Below are 18,844 nucleotides of genomic sequence, written 5' to 3' on the forward strand. Positions count from 1 at the left end.
AGAATGAGTCAACAACACTCAATTTCCTTTGAGGAGCTGGGAGGTTATGTCAAGAAAGATAAATTCAAACAAGCCCAGACTGTGAAGATTAAAATAAGTACCTAACTCTTTAATGCCCAGACATTGATGAACATCCACAAGCATCAACAACATCCAGAAAAATGCGACCTTACCAAATGAATTAAATAATGTATCAGTGACCAGTCCTGAAGTGATGGAAATACGGCAGCCTTTCAGACAAAGAATTCAAAATAGCTGTCCTGGGGAAACTCAGTGAACTTCAACACAACACAGAGAGGGAATTCAGAAGTCTATCAGAGAAAGGAACAAAGAGATTGAAATAATAAAAAAAAAAATCAAGCATAAATTTTGGAGCTGAAGAATTCAGTTAACAAACTGGCAGTAAGCTTGAAAACAGACTATTTGAAGATAGTCAGAAGAGAAAAAAGGAAAAAGAATAATAAAGAAGGAAGCACATCTATGAAATCTACAAAAGAGGCTCAAAAGGCCAAATCTAAGAGTTGTCAGCATTAAGGAAGAGGTGGAAACTGAGATTGGAGTAGAACATTTATTCAAAGAAATAATAACAGAGAATGTTCCAAACATAGACAAAGATACCAATATTCAGGTACAAGAAGGTCATAATACATCAAGCAGATTTAATCAAAGAAAGAATAACTTAAGGCATTTAATAATCAACCTCTCAAAGGTCATGGATAAAGAAAAGGTCCTAAGGGAAGAAAAAAATAACATGTAATGAAGCTCTGGTGCCTCTGGCAGGGGACTTCACAGTGGAAACCTTCAGGACAGAAGAGAGTGGTGAGACATACTCAATGTGCTGAAGGAAAAAACCCTCAATCCTAGAATATTATATCCTGCAAAAATAACCTTCAAACATGAAAGAGAAATAAAGACTTTCTCAGATAAACAAAAGCTGAGGGATTTCATCAACATCAGATCTGCTTTATAAGAAATGCTAAAAAGAGTTCTTCAATCCAAATATTAGTTGTCTATTTTTTGATACTTAAAAAAAATAATAAGTTAACTGATGACTCCATACTGAATCTCAGAGTCAAAGCATTCTATGATAGGCATACTCTTATTTGACAATGTGAATGTTACTTTCTTTGCATTATTATTATTATTGCTTAATATTTCAATGTAGCAATTGTCTGATTCCTTTTCTGAATGTATTTATGTCCGTTCGTTCTTTACAGGTTTTTTTGTTTCTAGTCCTTATCTTAAACATTGTTATTGTTATTAATTTTAAGCCTTTTTAATTTTGTGAAGGCAAAAAAATGGAAACCTAATAAACACATGTATATGTAAAAAAAAAAAACCTATGGGATACAGTGAAAGCAGTATAAGAGGAATGTTTATAATAATAATTGCCTACATAAAAAATTAGAAAAGCTTTAAATAGACAATTTAATGATTCATCTCCACGAAATAGAAAAACAAGAACAAACCAAACACAAATTAGTAGAAGAAAAGAAAGATCAGAGCAGAAATAAGCAAAATCAAAAGAAAGCAAAAACAAAAACAAACCAAAAATTGTTCTTTTGAAAAAAAAAATTGACATACTATTAGCCATACTAAGAAAGAAAGAGAGAAGACCCAAATAAATAAAATCAGAGGTGAAAAAGGAGACATCATAACTGATACTGCAGAAATCCAAAGGACCATTACCGTCTACTACGAACAACTATATGCTAATAAATTGGAAAACCTGGAAGAAATGGATAAAATACTAGACATACACAAGCTACCAAAATTAAACGAAGAAAAAATCTAAAACTTGCATAAACCAATAGAATGATGAGACAGAAGCTGTAATAAAAAGTTGCCCATTGAAGAAAAGCCCAGGACCTGAGGTCTTCACTGCTGAATTCTATCAAGCACTCAGAGAAGAATCAATACCAATCCTACCTAAAGTATTCAACAAAATTGAGGAAGGAATACTTTCAAAATCATTCTATGAAGCCCGTATTACCCTAATAGCAAAACCAAACACACAACAAAAACAGAAAACTACAGGCCAATAACTCTGATGAACATAGTTGCAAAAAACCTCAACAAAATACTAGCAAAGTGAATTCAACAACACAATAAACAGATTATTCATCATGATAGAATAGGATGCATCCCAGGGATGCAAGGATGGTTCAACACGTATAGATCAATGTGATATATCATATTAATGGAACAAAGAACAAAACCAGATGATCGTTTCAAATGATGCTGGAAAAGCATTCAATAAAATTCAGCATCCCTTCTTGATTAAAAACTCTCAAAAAAACTGGGTATAGAGGCAGGACCCGGCTCTGGATTTAGTAGAGTCTTGGCCCTTGAGGCTGAACCTTTCCCGGCGTGGGAGCAAGTGCGGACGTGAGCTAAGGTGAAACGATTTCAGAATGACTACTATCCTGACTTACACTTTAAAAAATGTTCCTAATGCATCAAAATGGACCCTCAGATTTCCTGGCCAGACGAAATCAAAGAAAACCTTAGCCAAACCCAATGTAAGGAATATAGTGGTGGTGGACGGTGTCCGGACTCCATTTTTGCTGTCAGGCACTTCGTACAAAGACCTGATGCCACATGATTTGGCTAGAGCAGCTCTAACAGGGCTGTTGCAGCAGACCAGTGTCCCAAAGGAAATTGTTGATTATATCATCTTTGGCACAGTTATTCAAGAAGTAAAAACAAGCAACATAGCTAGAGAGGGTGCCCTCGGAGCTGGCTTCTCTGACAAGACTCCCGCTCACACTGTAACCATGGCTTGTATCTCTGCCAACCAAGCCATGACCACAGGTGTTGGCTTGATTGCTTCTGGCCAGTGTGATGTGATTGTGGCAGGTGGTTAGAGTTAATGTCTGATGTCCCTATTCGTCATTCAAGGAAAATGAGGAAAATGATGCTTGATCTCAGTAAGGCCAAGACTCTGGGCCAGCGACTGTCTTTAATCTCTAAATTCAAACTGAATTTTCTCTCACCTGAGCTCCCTGCAGTGGCTGAATTCTCTACCAGTGAGACCATGGGCCACTCTGCAGACCGACTGGCTGCTGCCTTCGCTGTTTCTCGCCTGGAACAGGATGAATATGCACTGCGCTCTCACAGTCTGGCCAAGAAGGCACAAGATGAAGGACTCCTTTCTGATATTATACCTGTCAGAGTGCCAGGAAAAGATACAGTTACCAAAGACAACGGCATTCGTCCTTCCTCACTGGAGCAGATGGCCAAATTAAAACCTGCATTCATCAAGCCCAATGGTACCATGACAGCCGCAAATTCTTCTTTCCTGACTGATGGGGCATCTGCAATGCTGGTATGGCAGAGGAAAAAGCTCTGGCCATGGGCTATAAACCGAAGGCTTATTTGAGGGATTTTGTGTATGTATCTCAGGATCCAAAAGATCAACTTTTACTTGGACCAACATATGCTACTCCAAAAGTTCTAGAAAAGGCAGGACTAACCATGAATGATATTGATGTTTTTGAATTTCACGAAGCTTTCTCAGGTCAAATTTTGGCTAATTTTAAAGCCATGGATTCTGATTGGTTTGCACAAAACTACATGGGTAGAAAAACCAAGGTTGGATTGCCTCCTTTGGAGAAGTTCAATAATTGGGGTGGATCTTTGTCTCTGGGACACCCGTTTGGAGCCACTGGCTGTCGGTTGGTCATGGCAGCTGCCAACAGATTACGGAAGGAAGGAGGCCAATATGGCTTAGTGGCTGCCTGTGCAGCCGGAGGGCAGGGCCATGCTATGATAGTGGAGGCTTATCCAAAATAATAGATCCAGAAGAGGTGACCTGAAGTTTCTGTGCAACACTCATACTAGGCAATGCCATTTCAATGCATTACTAAATGACATCTGTAGTTCCTAGCTCCTCTTAGGAAAACAGTTCTGTGGCCTTCTGTTGAATACTTTGCAAATTAAGCCTTGCCAGTATTCTAAGCTTTTCAATAATCACAGATTTCTGCTCTTTCAGGGATTTCTAAGTCACCAGAATCTCATACAGATATGTGTAAATAGTTGGTTTTGGTCTCTATTATCAGTAAAGACTAAATGAGTGGTTGCAGTTAGGAAAGAGATTAGCTGAGATTTGGAATCATCTTTGTAACTTTTGCATATTACACCTGTTCCTGTCTGTGTCGTAAAGATCAGTGTTTTCTATAAGATACAAACCAATGTGCCTAAATTAACAATTACGGAAAAATTATTCAGAATCTAAATATCACTGAAATCTATACTACATGTTTAGATAACATAAATATCATGGTGGTCAACCTTAATAAAGTGGAGACGTATTGGAAAAAAAAAAAAAAAACAACTGGGTATAGAAGAACTTAACCTCAGCACAGTAAAAGCCATCAATCACAGACCCACAGCCTGTGCAATACCTAATAGGGAAAAACCAAAAGCCTTTCTTCTATGATGCCCACTTTCATGACTGTTATTCAATATTATACTGGAAATTCTGGCTAGACAGATCAGACAAGAGAAAGAAAGAAAGGGCATCAAAATTGCAAAGGAAGAATTCAAAGTATCCTTGTTTGCAGATGATATAATCTTATATCTAAAGAAACCTAAATATTCCACACACACACAAAAAAAAAAAAAACTTTTAGACTTGATTAACAAATTCAGTGAAGTTAGAGAATACAAAATTTACAGTAACAAATCAGTAGCATTTCTATACGCCAACAGCAAATAATCTGGAAAAAAAAAAAAAAAACAAGAAAGTAATTCTATTTACACTAGCTACAAATGAAATAAAATTCCTAGGAATAAACTTACCACAAAGTAGCGAGAGATCTCTATAAGAAAAACTATAAAACACTGATGAAAGAAATTGAGGAGGACACAAAAAAGTGAAAAGATATTCCATACTCATGGAATGGAAGATTCAAATAGTGTTAAAATTCCCATACTACACAAGCAATCTCCAGAATCAATGCAATCCCCATCAAAAAATACCAATGACAATCTTCACAGAAATAGAAAACATAATCCAAAAATTTATATAAAACCACAAAAGACCCAGCATAGCAAAAGCCACCATGAGGAAAAAGGACAAAACTGGAAGACTCACATTACTGTTCAAATTATACTACAGAGCGTAGTAATCAAAAACACATAGTGTTGATATAAAAATAGACACATAGACCACCAGAACAGAATAGAGAAACCAGAAATAAATCGACACATTCATAGTGAACTTACTGCAACAAAGTTGCCAAATGTACAGTGGCGAAAGGATAGCATCTTCCACAAATGGTACTGGGAAAACTGGATATCCACAGGCAGAGGCTGCAACTAACCTCTAATCTCAAGCCATTTACAAAAATCAAATCAAAATGGATTAAAGTCTTGACTGTAAGACCTGAAACTACGAAACTACTAAAAGAAAACAATGAAGAAATGCTTCCTGACATCTGGACAGGGACCAAAGCACAGGCAATCGAAGCAAAAGTGGACTAAATGGGATCATATAAAGCTAAAAAGTTTCTGCACACAAAGGAAGCAATCAACAAAGTGAAGAGGCAACCCACAGAATGAAATAAAATATTTACAAATTACCCATCTGACAAGAAATTAATATAAGCTACAAAATATACAAAATATAAGTAGTTCCAACAACTCAACAGGGGAAAAAAATCAAATAATTTGATTAAAAATGGGCAAATGCAAGAAATGAATATAACATTCACTAAAGAAGATAGACAAATGGCTAACAAGCATATGAAAAAATACTCATCATCCCTAATCATCAGAGAAATGCAAATCAAAAAACACACCTAACCCCAGTGAAAATGGCCCACATCACAAAATCTCAAAACTGCAGATGCTGGCGTGGATGTGGAAAGAAAGGAACACTTTACATTGCTGGTGGGACTGCAAACTAATACAACTTTTTTGGAAGGAAATATGGAGAATCCTCAAAGAACTCAAACTAGACCTCCCATTTGATCCTGCAATCCCATCACTGGGCATCTACTCAGAAGAAAAAAATCCTTTTATCACAAGGACATTTGCACTAGACTGTTTCTCGCAGTTCAATTTACAATCGTCAAAATGCAGAAATGGCCTAAATGCCCACCAACCCAGGAATGGGTTAACAAGCATGTGGTTATACCATTAAATACTTATTCAGCCATTAAAAAAGACAGAAACTTTACACCTTTTGTGGTAAACTGGATGGAAGCGGAACACATTATTCTTAGTAAAGCATCACAAGAAGGGAGAAGCAAGAATCCTATGTACTTAATTCTGATATGAGGACAATTGATGACCTTGTACATGGTGGAGAGCATGGGAAGGCAGGTGCAGGGAGATCATAGGAGGGAGGGAGGTGGGGGTTAATGGGGCATTACACACCTCTTGGGGATGGCTCACAATTATAAGACGGACTTTACCTAACAAATGCCATCAATGTAACCTGGTTCTTTGTACCCTCAATGAATCCTCAGCAATAAAAAATAAAATAAAATAAAATAGCAAATGCTTTGAATAGACATCTCTTAAAAGAAGATACATAAATGGCCAACAGGTATCTGAAGAAAATGCTCACCATCATTAGTCATCAGAGAAATGAAAATCAAAACTACAATAAGATATCATCTCACTCCAGTTAAAATGGCTTATATCAAAAATACAGGCAATAATGAATGCTGGTGAGGATGTGGGGAAAGGGGAACCCTTATATACTGTCAGTGGGAATGTAAATTAGTTGAACTACTATGGAGAACAGTATGGAAGTGCCTCATAAAAATAAAACTACCGGGACAACACCTGTGGCTCAGTGAGCAGGGCGCCAGCCCCATATACCGAGGGTGGCAGGTTCAAACCTGGCCCCAGCCAAACTGCAACAAAAAATAGCTGGGCATTGTGGTGAGCACCTGTGGTCCCAGCTACTTGGGAGGCTGAAGCAAGAGAATTGCCTAAGCCCAAGAGTTGGAGGTTGCTGTGAGCTGTAATGCCACAGCACTCTACTGAGGGCGACAAAGTGAGACTTTGTCTCTAAAATAAATAAATAAATAAATAAATAAATAAATAAATCTACCATACAATCCAGCAATCCCACTTCTGGAAATATATCCAAAAGAATGCAATTCAACATATCAAAAAGATCATCTGTACTCCCATGTGTATCACAGCACTATTCACATTAGTCAAAATTTAGAGTCAACTTAAGTGTCCATCAACAGATGCATAAATAAATAAATTGTGGTAGTATTTTGATCCTTGAATGTATTTAAACTTCCACCTTTATACAGTTAGTATTGTGTATTACATGGAAATCAGGTAGGTTCCCAAGTCAGTAAGAAAGGGAAAAATTTGGATAGTCAAATTTTCTTTTCAATATTTCCTTTGAAAAAGCCAGTGCAGTCCAACATTTTCTTTTTTTAATTAATTATTTTTTTATTAATATTAAATCATAGTTGTGTACATCAATGCGATCGTGGGGTACCATACACTGGTTTTATAAACAGTTTGACACATTTTCATCACACTGGTTAACAACATTTTCATCTTTCCATAACCCCAATCCAGTCATCATCTTCTCTAGCATTGGAACACACACATATAATTTAATCAAAAACAATGGGTTTTGTAAATACTAGAATTATGCACATATTCACTATGACAAGAAACTTATACCTGGGGAGTCTGAGCTATCAACTAGGCTCTTTCATTGCCTCCTGATTAGGAACTGTGTAGGTTTTAAGATCTCAGGCAAAAGACATGCTAGTGGATTAATCCCTGTTCCACCATTTCCTAGTAGAGAGACTCTGGGGCAGTTTATTTAATCCCTATACATCAATTTCCTTTTCTATAAACTAAGGACAATAGTAGCATCTGTACCAAGAATTGCTATGAGACTAAAATAGGATAATGTATGATAAGTGCTTCCAACACAGCTCCCAGATCTTATTACATGGTCAACAATTGATAGCTGAAGATGGAAGATAAGTAGCCCAGTTTGGGGAAAGTGTTTTTAAATGGAAAAAGAGAGAAAAGCAGTGCTCTACTGGTCCACTTTCCCAACAATGTATCTGGCAGAGGGTTTTCAGGAAAAAATCAATCAGGTATCAGATTTACTTAAAGCTAGAATTGTATCAAGGGTTCATTAAAACTAGAGAACATGAACACAGGAAAGTTCTCTGATATAGAAGGCCCTTGTTCAAAGTGTTTCAGTCTTTAAACTCCTACAAGAAGGCTAAACCCCTTTTCTCCCAGAGTGTCTAACTGCACTATTCTATTCTCAACATTTTATTCTGAAATATTCCAGGCCTGATATTTTTACCCTAACTACATAAAAGATATTCTGGAATACATTCCATCTCCCTTCCTTATGAGACATTAAAATACAATGCCAGATGATGTGCTTGGGCATGCAACACAGATGAATTAAGAACTCTGACCAAAAATGCTCGTCCTGTTCTACTGCATGATTAGTTTTCTGGAATTTGCATAATGAGAAACAAAAAAGAAAACAAAATGAAATAGAAAATCATTATATTATATCTTTGTTCCTAAAAGTAGCTTGGCTGGGACTGCCAACCCCCTGCTGGATCCCCAGACAGATGGAAGGAAACCACCAACATATGTTGGAACCTCGTCACCATAAAGATGCCAGCAGAGAAAAAGTCACATCAAGGCCTGGCACCTTGGATCCCATCTGAGGAAGGAGACAGCAAGATTCCAAAAGGCCGTTGCTATAAAATTGTTTGCCTCTGAAGGACTCTTTCATCATAAACCTCAGAGATGGCATTTAGAGAAGTGGTGTTTCCAGAGTTAAAGAAAGTGAATATTGTGAATTACCAGAGATGGAAGCCTTCATATAGTTGAGTAGACATGTACATTTGGAAAAAATGTACTGGTTTACCCAACTGGCATATATGTATACCCTTAAATATAAATTTAAGATCCAGGGCAGCAAGGACAGTATCTGTGCAGATAGTCATCTTACAAGTTCAGTGGGTTCAGGTGTCAGGTCCACCTTGTGTAGAGTGTTAAGGGTGCGGGAAAAGCAACAATCTTTGGTCTACTAATTGTTTTCCATGAAAAGAGGAAATGAGCATATTGTGCGGTCACAATCTTTAATAATAATAAATAACATTTATAGTGCTTTATGTTTTTACCACATTTTCACATATTTTATCTCATTAGACCCCATATGATGACTTTTAGGAAACTGAGGCTCGGATAAGGTAAGTGAGTCACCCAAGGTCACACAGAAAATAATGAAGAAAATATTCATAACCAGATCCAACTGACTTCACAACCCATTCTTGTGATTCTGTATGTCATACTACTTCCTAGCATCTTATCTTCCAGTAAAAAAAATAAAGAGGGAGAGGGGAAAAGAGACTTGCCTTATCTTCATGGCTGTCCCCAACCTTCTTTACTGCGCCCTCAAGAGGAAAAAAATTTCCAGGTTCTCATATTTTACCATCACCATGGAAGAACTTAGCAATATGATCCAGCCTCTTCATTCCTGAATATTTTTCCCCACTCTAATTCTAATTTTCCCCACTCTAATTCATACTGCTCCCTAAGGGTTACCTGAAAAATTATTTTATAATAGTTCATAAATTTATACTCCAAAATTAAGTAACTTAAGTTTCCATATTAGTCTTCTCCATTTACACTTATGTCAAATTGGAGAATAAAAATTTTTTAATTGAGTCCATGTAATTATTTGAAAAATAATTATATGGGGTAGCACCTGTGACCCCTGAAAGGAGTAGGGCACTGGCCCATATACTGGAGGTGGTGGGGTCAAAGCCAGCCCCAGCTAAAAACTGCAAAAAAAAAAAAAAAGAAAGAAAGAAAAAATAATTCTTCTATATTACCCAGAATAGATAGATAGATAGAACAATACTCAACTTTGGAATGAAATCTCTGTGTGTATCTGTGTGTATATATATATATATATAGAGAGAGAGAGAGAGAGAGAGAGAGTAAGAAAGAATTTAAGCTACTTTAAACATGCAAAAATATTTTAGAAGGTAAACATGAATTCCACACGTCAAAGTGGAAAATCACTTGCTTTTAATAAGACTAGTAACAACAAATCTTTGACAAGCCAATTACAACAGATAAGTTGTTTAAGGATTTACCATTATAGTGTAAATTTATTTAGAATAATTTTTCTTTATTGAAGTTACATTCAAATCTTTAAGGTATGTTCAGAGTTTCCTTTGCTTTTAAGTTATAAGATAAATATGTATATAGCAATGGCACAGCTGCATATTGTAATTGTTATGGGTAATGACAGATTCATAATTGACATATAACAATTTTATAACTTACATAGTAACATTTATCTTTAAAACATTGCATAAATATTAGCTAATTGATATTTTTAAAAATTACTTATAGAATATATCAACAATTCAATTCCTCAAGCCCTACCCTTATATGTGTGTTCCATCAACTGACTAACTTCTTTTTAAATAACTTGAGAAACAAATGAGCAGTTGCCTAACAAGAAAATAAAATTTAAAGTTTATTTTTCCTGGCTTAAGGAAGACAACTTCTTTGTTTATTATTCTTCGCTTAAATATGTCTGTTATTTGGGAGTGTACTATACAGAACCATCTTTCATTCTTATTGTTTAAGCTTGTGTTATTTCAAAAGAGAATCATTAGCCTTTAAGAGCCAAAATTAGAAGTGAACTGCCATAGAGAAATGAGACAGTAAATACCAGCCCAACTACTCCCAAACCCACATCCCCATAAAATGGGTCACGCGGATTAAAAGAAATAAGAGACTTTAGTATTATATCTTAATAAGTTGGAACTGCTTCCCTCACTTTTCCCTTTCTTCTGTTTATATAATAATAATTATTTATTAAGGATTTATTATCTTCCAGACAAGATACTAAAGGTTCTACATACATTAGATTACTTAATAAATATAAAACTCTATAAAGTAGGTATTTTTATTTCCGGATCATTTTTATAATATCATTATTAATATGAATATTTTATAAATACAAAAAATAATCTTTAGGGAAGTTAAATAAATCACAAAAATGAGAAAGAGCCAAGAGAGAAAGACAAGTGTATCTGATCACCAAGTTCATTATTCTAACCATATGCCAGTGGTTCTCAAACTTTGACAGGCATCCTGAGAAAAAGCCAATTCAGCAGCTCAACCCCCAGCAATACTGCCCCATGACTAACAGAATTGTCACACTTTGCATATACTCCATAGGCCTTAAGTACCCAACAGCACTGCCCCTAGGAAAGCCACACCACCACCTCCACAAACACACACAACCTAGGCAACTGACAGATACTGCTAATATTGATTACAGCTGAAGAAATTACACAAAAACTATGCTACTGCACCCACCCAGAACCAGAGCCAAATCATCCTACTCAACTAATATCCTAGGGCTTATCTACATGAAAACTTTTGCAAGCTTTCCTTGCAAAAGCTACTTTATAAAATTGGAAGGGGTAACTGCTCTACCAGATGTTCAGATATCAGTATATGCAGTTAGGGACAGAAGAAACACACAAAAAGCAAAGAAACATGATACCTCCAAAGGAACACAATAATTTTCAATAACAGACACTTAAAAAGAGTAAATTTATGAAATGCATGAAAAGGAATTCAAAATAATAATCTTAAGGAATTCAGTGAAATAAAAAAGAACACAGAGAGACAAGTCAATGAAATCAAGAAGACAATTCATCATCTGAGTGAGAAATTCAACAGTGATATGTATCATAAAAAAAAAAATAGAAATCTTGGAGCTGAAAAATTCAATGAATGAAATAAAAAATGCAATTGAGAACTTCAATGGAAGACTATATTTTGCAGAAAAAAGAATTTATGAACTTGAAGGCAGATCTTTTGAAATAACCCAGCCAGATAAAAAGCAAAAGAAAAATAATTTTAAAAGAATAAAGAAAGCTTATGGGACTTGTCGGACATCATTAAGTGAACAGATATTCCCATTTTTTAGTTCCAGAAGGATAAAATATGGAAATGTTATGGAAAACCTATTTAACAAAATAGTATCAGTGGATTTCTCAGCCAAAACCTTTCAGCTCAGAAAAGAATGGGATGATATGGTCAAAGTACTGAAAGAAAAAAATGCGTCAACCAAGATCACTATACCCAGAAAAGCTATCTTTCAGAAATGAAGGAAAAATCCCAGATAAGCAAAAACCAAGAGAATTCATTACCACAAGACTTGCCATCATAAGAAATGTTTAAGAAAGTGCTACATTTGGAAGTGAAAGGATAGTAACTACAATAATAAAAACATGTGAAAGTATAAAACTCATTGGTAGAGATAAATTCAAAATCAATTTGGAGCAAATAAAGGTAAATTTACTATCAAACTCAGATTTACTCCATTAATATGATTATGCCATATTATCCTTTAAATATCTAATATACATATAAATGTTAAAAGACAAAATGAAAAAAGTTATTTATTTCAATAAATAACTGATTTAAAGTTGAAGAGAAAATCCAAATAGTCAACTTATTTAATATTACCTATTTGTTACTAAAGGTTGAACATGCCTAATGCAAAAATCTGAATCCTGAAATGTTCCAAAATTTGAAACTTTCTTGAGGGCTAATATGACAAAACAGTAGAAAATTCCACACCTGATCTCAGTGATGCATCAAAACATAAGTGTATGACATATAATTTATTCAGCAGCCCCAAGTGTAAAAAATAACTCTTTTAACCCCCTTCAGCTCTAATATATCTTTTCGACATATACTCAGATTTCCTCATGCAAGCATGCCCACAATGGGTAATAAAAGAGTATTTGTACAGGCCAGAAACACCAATGGCAGGTTCCTCACAATCACCTTCATGGGGCCAAGACCTACATGCATGGTGGTGGTTGTGTGTGTGGGGGGGATGGGGTTGTGGTTTCTTTTTTGTTTGTTTGTTTGTTTTTGCTCATGCTCTGGTCTGTGGTACAAAGATTTTGTTGGAAATGTCCAAAGAGGGTTTATAGATACCCTATGGATAACAGTGATAAAAAGAAAAGGAAGCATTTATGTTTATCTATAGCACAGAAAATCATGCTGTTGGAGAAATGGCTTGGATATTGGAATGACCACCATATATGACATGGCAAAACAGAAGGATAAATTGTTGAAGTTCTATGCTAAAAGTGATAAGAAGTTAATTAAACATAGACGTACACCACATAAGGCTAAAAATGAAGATCTTGATTGTGTATTGAAAGAGTGAATCCATCAGCTTCACAGTGAACATGTGCCATTTACTGGTATGCAGATCATGAAGACTACCATGAAAGGAACTGAAAATTGAATATTTAGTAGGCTAATAGCAAAATTTTAAGAAAATACACAGCATTAAATTTTTAAATATTTGTGGTGACAAAGCATCTGTTGACCATAAAGTAGGGGAAAAATTCATTGACGAGTTTGCCAAGGTTATCACCGATGAAGAATCTGACACCAGAACAAGTCTACAATACTCATAAAACATGACTGTTTTAATGTTATTGCCCAGAAAGACACCAAACGCAGCTGGTGAGACAGCCCCAACAGGAATTAAGAATGGCATGAGCTGAATAACCATGCTAGAATGTGCTAATGCAGCAGGCACATATAACTAAAAACTTGCTATGATAGGCAAAAGCCTGTGTTCTCACTGTTATCAAAAAGTAAATTTCTTACCAGGTTGTGATTATGCTAACAAAAATGTATGGATCACCAGGGACATCTTTTCTAACTGGCTTTTTATTCTGTACCTAGTAACTTGTGCTCACAGCAGAAAAGATGAATGGCATAATGATTGCAAGATTTGATTATTTTTTTAACAACAGCTCTACTCATCCCTCAGCTGAAATTCTGATCAAAAATAATGTTTATTCCATGTACTTTCCTCCAAATCTAAGGGCATCCTTAGATTAATGAAGAATATAAAAACACTCTCTCAAAAAGCAACAGTGAACAGAGGCATGCATGTGGAAGAATCTCAAAAAGTTTAGCAGGACAGATGTCATACATACCTTTGCCAGTGCCTGGAGCACATTGTCTCATGACACAATTGTGCGGGGCTAATACAAACTATGGCTGCAACAATGTTCAGTGGTGATAATGAACAAGGTGATCACTTTGGAGTCTGTGTTAAATAAGAAAGAAGTGATGTCTGGCTCCTTATATGTATGTAAAAAATACACCTTCAGAGTTTGTCAGTAAGATGGGAGAAGTAGGGTTTGTCTCATTTTATTTTGTTTTTCTTAAGACAGAGTCTCACTTTGTCACCCTCGGTAGAGTGCTGGGGTATCATAGCTCATAGCAACCTTATACTCTTGGGTTCAAGCGGTTATCTTGCCTCAGCCTCCCTTGTAGCTGGGACTACCAGGGCCCACCACAATTCCCAGCTATTTTTTTAGAGATGAGTTCTCACTCTTTCTCAGGCTGATCTCAAACTCGTGAGCTCAAGCAATCCACTTGCCTCAGCCTCCCAGAGTGCTAGGATTACAGGCAATATGAAAGAAGTAGTCTTTACTATTGAAGTAGTTTTTAACACTGGTAATGGGGTTTTAGTTGTTTATTAATTGACCAATGACAAAGTTCTAATATGGTTCTAAAACAAAGTAAATGTCATAATAGTGACGATGAAGATAATGCTGTTAATACTACTACAAATTGTGCCTGGTGACAAGTAGTGTGATGCTTTTCCTCAAAGATCTGGAAAAAGACAAGGATAACCACTTTCACCACTTCTATTCAAAATAGTACTAGAAGTCCTTCCCAGAGCCATTAGACAAGAGAAAGAAATAAAGGGCATCCAAATTGGTAAGACGAAAGGGATAATTGTCCCTATTTGTTGATCCCATTATTGCATGTACATATATAGATTACCATAAAGACCACAAAAAGAAAAAGCTATTAGAACTAATACAGTGAAGTTGCAGGATACAAAATCAACATACAAAAATCAGTAGCATTACATTCCAGTAGCAAATAATCAGCAAAATAAGTTAAGAGAGTAATCCCATTTGCAATAGCTATAAAAATATAAAATACCTAGGAATAAATTTAACCAAGAAGGTAAAAGATCTCTATGAATGAAACTGTAAGATAGTAATGAAACAAATTGAAAAAGTCTCAAACAAATGGAAAAATATTCCATGTTCATGGATTAGAAGAATTAATAGTGTTAAAACGTCTATAATTCTCAATGCAATCTACATGGAAATAGAAAAAAAAACAATCCTAAAATTCATATGTACCACAAAGTACCCTAAATAGTTAAAGCAATCTGAGCAAAAACAATAAAACTAGAAGCATCACACTACCTGATTTCAAGACATACATGTATTACAAAGCTATCACAATCAAACAGTATGGAATTGGCTTAAAAACATTCCATAGACCAGTGGAACAGAATAGAGAACACAAAAATAAATCCAAACACTTCTCATGAACTGATTTTTAACAAAAATTCCAAAAACATAGAGGAAAGAACAGTCTCTTCAATCAAGGGTGCTGGAGAAACTAATTATCCACATGTAGGAGGATGTTAAACTAGATTCCATCTCTTACCATATGTGACAATCAACTCAAAATGGATTAAAGACTTAAATATAAGACCTGAAATTATAATGTTACATAGGGGAAATACTTCAAGAATTTTTTTAATAATAACTCCAGATCACAAGCAACAAAAACAGAAATAGACAAATGAGATTATGATAAAACTAAAAGCCTTCTGCACAACAAAGGAAATAATAACATGAAAAGACAACCTACAAAAAAGGAAGAAAATATTTGCAAACTGTGTCTGATAAGGGACAAATATTCAGAAAATGTACAAAACTCAAATTTCATAGTAAAACATCAAATAATCTGATTTTAAAATGGGCAAATGATCTGTATAGACATTTTTCAAAGGAAGATATACAAATGGCCAGTATGAAAAAATACTCAATATCACTAATCATCGGGAAATGCAAGTAAAAACCACAATAAGATGTTACCTTGCCCCAATTTGAATAGTTATTATCAAAAAGACAAAACATGACAAAGGATAGTGTACACCATTGGTAGGCAATGTAAATTGGTACAACCATTACCAAAAACAGTATAGAGTTTCCTTAAAAAAGTAAAAATAGAACTACCATATGATCCAGCAATTCCACTGCTGAGCATTTATACATAGGAAACGGAATCAGTATGTCAGAGAGATATCTGCCCCACAGCCTCCTGCAGTATTCACAATAGCTAAGACATAAAATCAACCTAAGTTCATGATACACAACTAAGACAAATGGGTAAAGAAATGTGGTATGTGGGTGTTGCCTGTGGCTCAAAAAGGTAGGGTGCCAGCCCCATATACTGGAGGTGGCAGGTTCAGACCCAGCCCTGACCAAAAACTGCAAAAAAAAAGAAAAGAAAAGAGTTATGTGTGTATATATATATATATATATATATATGCAGTGAACTACTACTTAGCCATAAACAAAGAATGAAATCCTGTTATTCACAGCAATGTGGATAGATCTGGAGGTGATTATGCTAAGCAAAATAAGCCAGGCACAGAAAGACAAATATTCCATGATCTCACTCACTTGTGGAATCTAAAAAAGCTGATGTCATAGAAATATGGAATAGAATGATGTTTACCAGAGGTTAGGGAGGGTAAGAAGGAGGGAATAATGGGAGGCAGATTGGCCAATAGGTACACAATTATAGTTACATAGGAAGAGCAAGTTCTGGTGCTCTGTAACACAGTAGGGTGACCATAACAAACAATAAAATACATAGTGTATATTTCAAAATAACTGAAAGGGAGAACTCTGAACGTTCTCACTGCAAAGAAATGATAAATGTTTGATATAATGGATATGTGAAATACCATGATTTCATTACATGCTATACAATGTATATCTGTGTCAAAACATCACACTGTACCCCATAATTATTGTGTCAGTTAAGAACAAAATAATAAAATATAAATAAAAAAATTAAAAGTTAAAAAAATTGATAGGTATCAAAATAACTAAAAAAAACACATATTTGGGGGCCTTATCCCACAATTTCTGATTCAGTAGGAATGAAGGAAATTCCAAAAATTTATATTTCTAATGAGTCCCCAACTAACAGGAATGCTGCACAGGAACCATATTTTGAGAATCACTGCAGGACACTGAACTCCCTTCCACTGATGGTTCCATCAAATAAATAATTTGAAATAGGAATGTCCATTTATTTAATGGATGTTGGTCCATGTCCTTCATGGAGGGGGTGCAATGCAGAGTGAGAGGAGGCAGGGCACGGGAACTGCTACTCCTAACAGATGAGTTTCATCACATCACAAAAAACACCAGCCCTGTGCAAGATATTTTTTCAGGGATCTCGTGTCCTCAAATTTGTGTCATGCTTAAACTATTCTTTAAGAAATCTTTAACCATTTGTTAAACCCCTGAGGGCAAAAACAGCACTTCTGTGTCCGTTTTCTGATTTCCTTCTTTGGACTTCCCTAATCCAGGCCTGTCACTAATATTGTGCAACATATACGCAAAACCAGCAATAGCAAGGGTGCTGCCATCCTCACAGAAACCTGCAGGGGCTTTTCCCTGTCAATTAACATGAGTTTACTCTTCATCTCATAGGTTTGAAAATTGAGTCCATAATTTATGACTATGGCAAATATGCTTGTGCTAAAACTATGCCAAGGATAAGCTTGGAAGGAGATTTTATGGGCCAAGTAGTAAACCCTGTAAAATCAGGGTTTAAAATGGAAAATGTTATTCAGACTAATTATGGGTCGTGCAATTTGGCATCGCTATAGAGAGCCTTATCCCAAATGAGGCCATCAGAACACATGTGCTACAGACCCAGCTCTAACCCTTGGTCAGTAAGTGGAAGAAGTCTGCAGTGTGGCAAAGCGGTGTGACTGCCACCAACATCCCTGTGGCAGTTTTCTCATTAGACAGCCATGTAGTGAGCCTTCTCAAGCTGTAGACAAAAAAACAAAGGACAATCTTTAGTGGCGGGTAAGGAGGGAGAAGAGTGGGGAAAACAGAAGAAATAACTCTGAAGTCAGGAAGAAGGATGTCTGGTGGGAAATCTTTTCAAACCCATTTTGAACAAAAATAAACTTGCTATGAATTCAAGAGCAAAAAGAATTTAATTTCTGAGATGCAAACAAATTAAATGTATGAAAACTGTTTACTGTAATGACTACAATTGATGTAATTGTAATGATAGGCTATTATTTTTGTTCAACTTCATTTCAATTGGAATAATAGCTCCATGAACAAACCCTGAGGTCCAAAATGACTTATTATTGTCTACTCTGGGAGATGAAATGGGTTGTAAATTTGAAATGTTTGTTCCATTGCTTAAATTATACAGGTGGTGTTTTTGCTGATAATTCTTGGTATTCATGACAAATTGGTCTACATTTTTCAATCTTATGGTATTACAAAAGGGCTGCTGTGAACATAGGGAGGGGAGCTTGGTTTACAAAAATGCTGTAAGGGCCAAGGTAAAATCCTGATATTCATGGCAAACTATATGAAGAAACAAAGCATGAAGGCATTTCACATAACAGACTTATATCACTCAACTTTACTTCTTTCCATATCCAGTTTTTAAAGAAGAATTAATATGGGACTCAATCTTCATCCTCTCATCGCATATCTTAACAACAAAAGAATACTTACTAAAAGAAAATAAAGTTAATATGTATGTGGAAAAAATGAAATTAAAATATCACAATGTTTCACGACAATATCTAGCAATGTATGACAACTAACAATTAAGTTTGCCAACTCATCCTAAAAGAAATGTTACATACCTCATT

The 18,844-nt window shown here is 35.5% G+C and overlaps 1 pseudogene across 1 annotated transcript; it reads left to right on the forward strand.

The window, feature by feature from the left end:
- The first annotated feature begins 2,315 nt into the window (after window positions 1–2,315).
- LOC128562509 (trifunctional enzyme subunit beta, mitochondrial-like) lies at window positions 2,316–4,203 on the forward strand (annotated as a pseudogene). Its single transcript, XR_008373449.1, has one exon. The product of XR_008373449.1 is annotated as a trifunctional enzyme subunit beta, mitochondrial-like (transcript).
- Window positions 4,204–18,844: the final 14,641 nt, after the last annotated feature.

The sequence above is a fragment of the Nycticebus coucang genome, chromosome 12 (assembly GCF_027406575.1).
Source record: "Nycticebus coucang isolate mNycCou1 chromosome 12, mNycCou1.pri, whole genome shotgun sequence".
NCBI lineage: Eukaryota > Metazoa > Chordata > Mammalia > Primates > Lorisidae > Nycticebus > Nycticebus coucang.